This window comes from Macaca fascicularis, chromosome 10 (assembly GCF_037993035.2).
Source record: "Macaca fascicularis isolate 582-1 chromosome 10, T2T-MFA8v1.1".
In the NCBI taxonomy this organism is placed as follows: domain Eukaryota; kingdom Metazoa; phylum Chordata; class Mammalia; order Primates; family Cercopithecidae; genus Macaca; species Macaca fascicularis.
The window spans coordinates 39,766,709-39,772,500 of record NC_088384.1 but is presented as its reverse complement, the minus strand read 5'-3'; positions in this window follow the sequence as shown (position 1 = coordinate 39,772,500).

Sequence of the window (5,792 nt, the reverse complement as noted above, 5' to 3'; positions counted from 1 at the left end):
CTGCAAGTGTCAGTCATCACGGAAAAGAAGTGAAGGATGGATCGCTCTGGGTCGGGGTGGAGGTTGGGGAGGGGGATGCGGCGGAGGCACACCGCGTCGCCGGCGTCTCCCGGATCCCTCTCAGACCAGGCCATTTCCGGGCCCAGGGAGTCCTCCCACGCGATGCCCGCGACTGGCCGACCAGAACCCCCAGGGGCACAGCCAAAGTTTCTGCCCCTGGGATCACCTGGCACTTCCATTGCCCCAGAGAGAAGAGAGGACCAGGGGTGCGGGGCGCGTGGAGGACGCCAGGGGTGGAGGTGGGAGCTACCAAAGACACAAGTGCGGTCATTAGCGTGTCAGAGTGGACTCCAGACCCACGACCTCAGAGAGGCAATCCCTGAACGAGTGTTAGTGCATGACATCCACGCTCCCGGACACGGCGTGGATTTCACGGGGAAAGCAGTGCACATCACACTCCCTTCCTGTTCCGGGGCAAGATTTTGCTCCCGAAGTACCCATTTCTCAACCGTGTTCCCCAAAGTCCACCCTGTCGTGAATCAGTCATGAATCTAGTCAGTACGGTGAATCGCGGAGCATCCACATCCCACCACGAAGATCGGAGTCCGCACACTACACATCGCCCCACGCGGTGTCTCCCCACAAGAACATCACCGCCATCCTAGCCGAGTAGTGATACAGTGCCATTTCTTTCATTTTCTCTTTCTCGCTTGCTATTTATTTATTTATTTATTTAACTTTGAGACAGAGTCTCACTCACTCTGCAGCCCAAGCTGTAGCGCTGTGGCACGATCTCGGCTCACGGCAACCCCCGCCTCCCAGGTTCAAGCGATTCTCCCGCCTCCGACTCCCGAGTAGCTGGGATCACAGGGGTCTGCCCCACCGCACCCGACTCAGTTTTGTAGTTTTAGTAGAGACGGGGTTTCACCACGTGGGCCAGGCTGGTCTTGAACTCCTGACCTCCTGATCCGCCCGCCTCGGCTTCCCAAACTGCTGGGGTGACAGACGTGAGCCACCGCGTTCAGCCCCTACGGTGCCATTGCTTGGAAATCACTCGTGGGAACACACACTTATGGGTCACGTGTGAAGAATTTTCCTTTTTCTATTTTTTTTCCCCTTTTTTTCGTGTGTGTGTGTGTGTGTGTGTGTGTGTGTGTGTGTGTGCGTGTGCGCGCGCGGTGGGACGGAGTTTCGCTCTTGCTGCCCAGGCTGGAGTGCAATGGCGCGATCTCGGCTCACTGCAACCTCCGCTTGCCAGGTTCCAGCGATTCTCCTGCGTCTGCCTCCCGAGTAGCTGGGATTACAGGCCTGCGCCCCCATGCCCGGCTAATTTTGTATTTTTAGTAGAGACGGGGTTTCTTCATGTGGGTCAGGCTGGCCTCGAACTCCCGACCTCAGGTGATCCACCCGCCTCGGCCTTCCAAAATGCTGGGATGACGGGCATGAGCCACCGTGCCCGGCCTTAGCCGTTTATTTTAAAGTCGAGGAGCTTATCAGGGAAATACGAGAAGTTTGGACATCACAGGTGACAGAGAGAAAGGTCTGCAAATGGCCCTTCCATCCAAGTGGGGACCCGGCCTCGATCTCCCGAAATCATGCACCCAGTGGGGAAGCCCGGCAAGGCCCGTCTGTGTAGATTCCTCTCGGCCTCTCTAAGCACGCACTTCTCACTTTGGTGGAAGGGGCAGGGCCCTCTCTGGGACGGGGGAATCTGACAGACAAAGAGACAGACGTAGAAAAAGAGAGATCGACAGACAGAGACAGAGAGAAACGGACAGAAAGAGCGAGAGAGCGAGAGAGCGAGAGCGAGAGCGAGAGCGAGAGCGAGAGAGAGAGAGAGAGAGAGAGAGAGAGAGAAACAGACTAGACAGGGAGGGGGAGAGAGGGAGAGAGACAGACAGAGACAGACAGACAGGCAAAAAAGAGAGTAAGACAGAAGACAGACACAGTGAGTGAGAGACACAGGTAGAGAGAGAGAGAGAGAGAGAGAGAGACAGACAGAGAGACAGAGAGACAGAGAGAAAGAGAGGGACAGGCAGACAGATAAAGAGAGTGACAGAGAAAGACATAGACGGACAGTGAGAGACGGAGAGAAACAGACAGAGAGAGAGAGAGAGAGAGAGGTAGACAGACAGACAGGCAAAGAAAGAGAGTAAGACAGAAGACAGACACAGTGAGAGAGACAGGAAAGACAGAAACGGACAGAGAGAGACAGAGAGGAACAGACAGAAAGAGAGAGGGTCCTAGCCCAATAGCGATACAGTGCCATTTCTTTCATTTCCTCTTTCTTTCCTTCTTTCTTTCCTTCTTTCTTTCTTTCTTTCTTTCTTTCTTTCTTTCTTTCTTTCTTTCTTTCTTCTTTTTTTATTTTTTTATTTTTTTGAGACGGAGTCTTGCTCTGTCACCCAGGCTGGAGTGCAGTGGCGCGATCGCAGCTCCCTGCAACCTCCGCCTCCCGGGTTCACACCATTCTCCGGCCTCAACCTCCCGAGTAGCTGGGACTACAGGCGCCGGCCACTACACCCAGATAATTCGTTTGTTTTTTTAGTAGAGACGGGGTTTCACCATGTTAGCCAGGATGGTCTCGATCTCCTGACCTGGCGATCCGCCCGCCTCAGCCTCCCAAAGTACTAGGATGACAGACGTGAGCCACTGCGTTCAGTCTACAGTGCCGTATCTCAGAAATCACTCACAGGAACAGACACTTACAGGTCATGTGTAGAGTTTCTTTTTTTGTTTTGTTTTGTTTTGTTTCGTTTTGTTTTGTTTTGCACGAGGAGGTGGCGGGATGGAGTTTCGCTCTTGCGTCCCAGGATGGAGTGAAATGGCAGAGGGGACTCAGGGAGTCAACCTATGGCAGAGATGGCACGTCATTCAGAGCGTAACGTCCACAGCGAAAGGTGGTAGGGCCGGCACTTTTAAAGGCTGAAATCCCGGCGGCTCAGGCCTGTCGTCCTCGCACTTTGGGAGGCCCAGGAGAACGGATCACTTGAGGTCAGGAGTTCGAGACCAGTGCGGCCAACATGGAGAAACCCCGTCTCTACTCAAAATACAAAAATTAGCCGGATGTGGTGGTGTGCGCCTGTAATCCCAGCCACTGAAGAAGAATCACTGGAATCCGGGAGGCAGAGGTTGCAGTGAGCCGAGGGAGTGCCACTGCACCCCCGCCTGGGTGACAGACTGAGAGAGACTCAGTCCCTCCCTACCAAAAAAGAAAGAAAGAAAGAAAGAAAGAAAGAAAGAAAGAAAGAAAGAAGAAAAAAAAAAAAGAAAAAAGAAAAAAGAAAACAAAACACAGGGACCGCCACCGGGCGCAGTGGCTCACACATGTAATCCCAGCACTTTGGGAGGCCGAGGTGGGCGGATCACCTGAGGTCAGGAGTTCAAGAGCAGCCTGGCCCACATGGTGAAACTCCGTCTCTACTAACATAGAAACATCTTCGGAGCATGATGGTGGGTGCCTGTAATCCCAGCTGCTCAGGAGGCTGAGACGGGAGAATCGCTTGAACCTGGGAGACGGTGGTTGCAGTGAGCCGAATCGCACCACCGCACTCCAGGCTGGGTGGCTGAGTGAGACTCTGTCTTAAAACAACAACAACAACAGCAGCAAAAAAAATAGCAAACGCACAAAAAAAGAACAGGCCAAAATACTCCATTGTCACTGAACGTTCCGCCACCAGACCGGAAACCCCCTGACTCAGGTCAAGGAGGTGGTGTTTCCTTCTCTCTGTCTCTGTCTCTCTCTCTCTCTCTCTCTCTCTCTCTCTCTCTCTCTCTCTCTCCCCCCCCCCCCAACTTTTATGTCTTGTTCAAGCACACATGTGCAAGATTGTTACACAAGTAAACTTCTGACTTGGGGGTTCAGTGTGCAGATGATTTCATCACCCGGATAACTCAGCGCAGTACCCGACAGTTTTCGTGGTTTGGTTTTTTGTTTTGTTTTGTTTTGTTTTGTTTTTCCCTGAAGATGTCTCTCCTTCCACACCTCCTCCCTCAAGTAGGCTCCCGCCTCTCTCGTCCCCCTCGTTCTGCCCACGAGTTCTCATTATTTAGTTCCCAGTTATAGATGAGAACACGCGGTCTTTAGCTGATCGTTGCTTTCATCTTCGGCGGTGGCGGTGAAAGAGGCATGACACGAAATCGACCCTTAGGACGCTCCCCTCCGTCCACACCCCACACCCCCTCCCCACACACACCCTCATTCCTGCCCCCCCTCCTCAAACCCAAGACAGGAAGAAAGGCAGATATTAAAGTCAGAGGTCAGCCTCCAAGACGGTGGAGGCAAGGGATCTGAAAGGGTGAGCAAGCGATAGGGGTCGGGGGATGTCGTGGCCGAGCTAGCAAAAATAGGGGACCGACTTTCCAGCCCCAGCACACCCCCAATCCTCAACCGCAGCTAGCCTCTGGGTGGGGTTGCGCCTGTAAAAGCTTCTGAATGGAGAGAAGCCCAAGGCTATGGAAGGCATCAGCTCCCAGTCCGGGAAGGGAACAGGGCTTTGTGCATTCGAATGGGGCTTTAGAAGGCGGTGCTGCGGTTTCCAAAGCGACACGCCTCGCCTCGCCTCGCCTCGCCTCGCCCCGCCCCGCCTCGCCCAGAGCGAAACTCCGTCTCAAAAAAATAATAATAATTTTAAGATAATAATAATAATAAAAAATAAATAAATAAATAAATAAATAAATAAGAAATAAATAGTTAGTACAGCGGTCGTGGTCGTGAATCATTCCCCGGAGTCCAGGCGCAGTGGCTCACGCCCGTCACGCGAGCACTTTGGGACGCCGGGGCAGAAGGCTTGCAACAACATGATGAGACCCTGTCTGTGCAAAAACATTTGAAAAGGAAGGCCGGGCGCGGCGGCTGACGCCTGCCGTCCCAGCACTTTGGGAGGCCGGGGAGGGAGAATCACCTGAGGTCGGGAGTTGGAGACCAGCCTGACCAACATGGTAGAAGCCCCGTCTCTAGTAAAAATACAAAATCAACCAGACGTGGTGGTGCATACCTGCAACCCGAGCTACTACTCGGGAGGCAGACTCAGGAGAATCTCTTGAACCCGGGAGGCAGAAGTTGCGGTGAGCCGAGATCCGCGCCATTGCACTCCAGTCTGGGCAACAAGAGCGAAACTCTGTCTCGGGAAAAAGAAAAATAAAACAATAAAAATTGAAAATCATCTGGGCACAGTGGCGCGTGCCCCATGGTCCCAGGCACTACACTCTGGAGGCTGAGGTGGAAGGATCGCTTGAGTCCAGGAGCGTCCACACTGCAGTGAGTTTGGTTTTGATGGCACCACTGCCAGGGTGACAGAGTGAGACGCCGTCTGTAAATCAGTCAAGCAATCAATCAGATCACTGCAAGGAGCTCTCTATGTCTTACTTTCAATAGGTGTCTCTTTAGGCCAAGCAGGCATGGTGCCTCACGCCAGTAATCCCAGCACTTTGGGAGGCCGAGGTGGGATGAAAGAAGGAAGGAAGGAAGGAAGGAAGGAAGGAAGGAAGGAAGGAAGGAAGGAAGGAAGGACAGACAGAACAAAAAGTTTTACAACCCTTTTTTTCATAGTGTCAGGAATTTACAGATAACACAAGTAGTTTAGGTCAGGGGCCGATGTTATTAGTATTACTTTTTTTTTTTTTTTTTTTAACTCCTACGGCCTGGTGGTGGTGCCAAGGTTGTCTGGCTATTTATCTGACTTTTGTTTGTTTCTAACGTTTTGCTTTCTCTCTTTCCTCCTGTCTTGTGAACTAGGCAAGGTGGGGGGAGGAGGGCAGCAGGAGCAGTAGAGGTCTCCTTCCTCATCCCC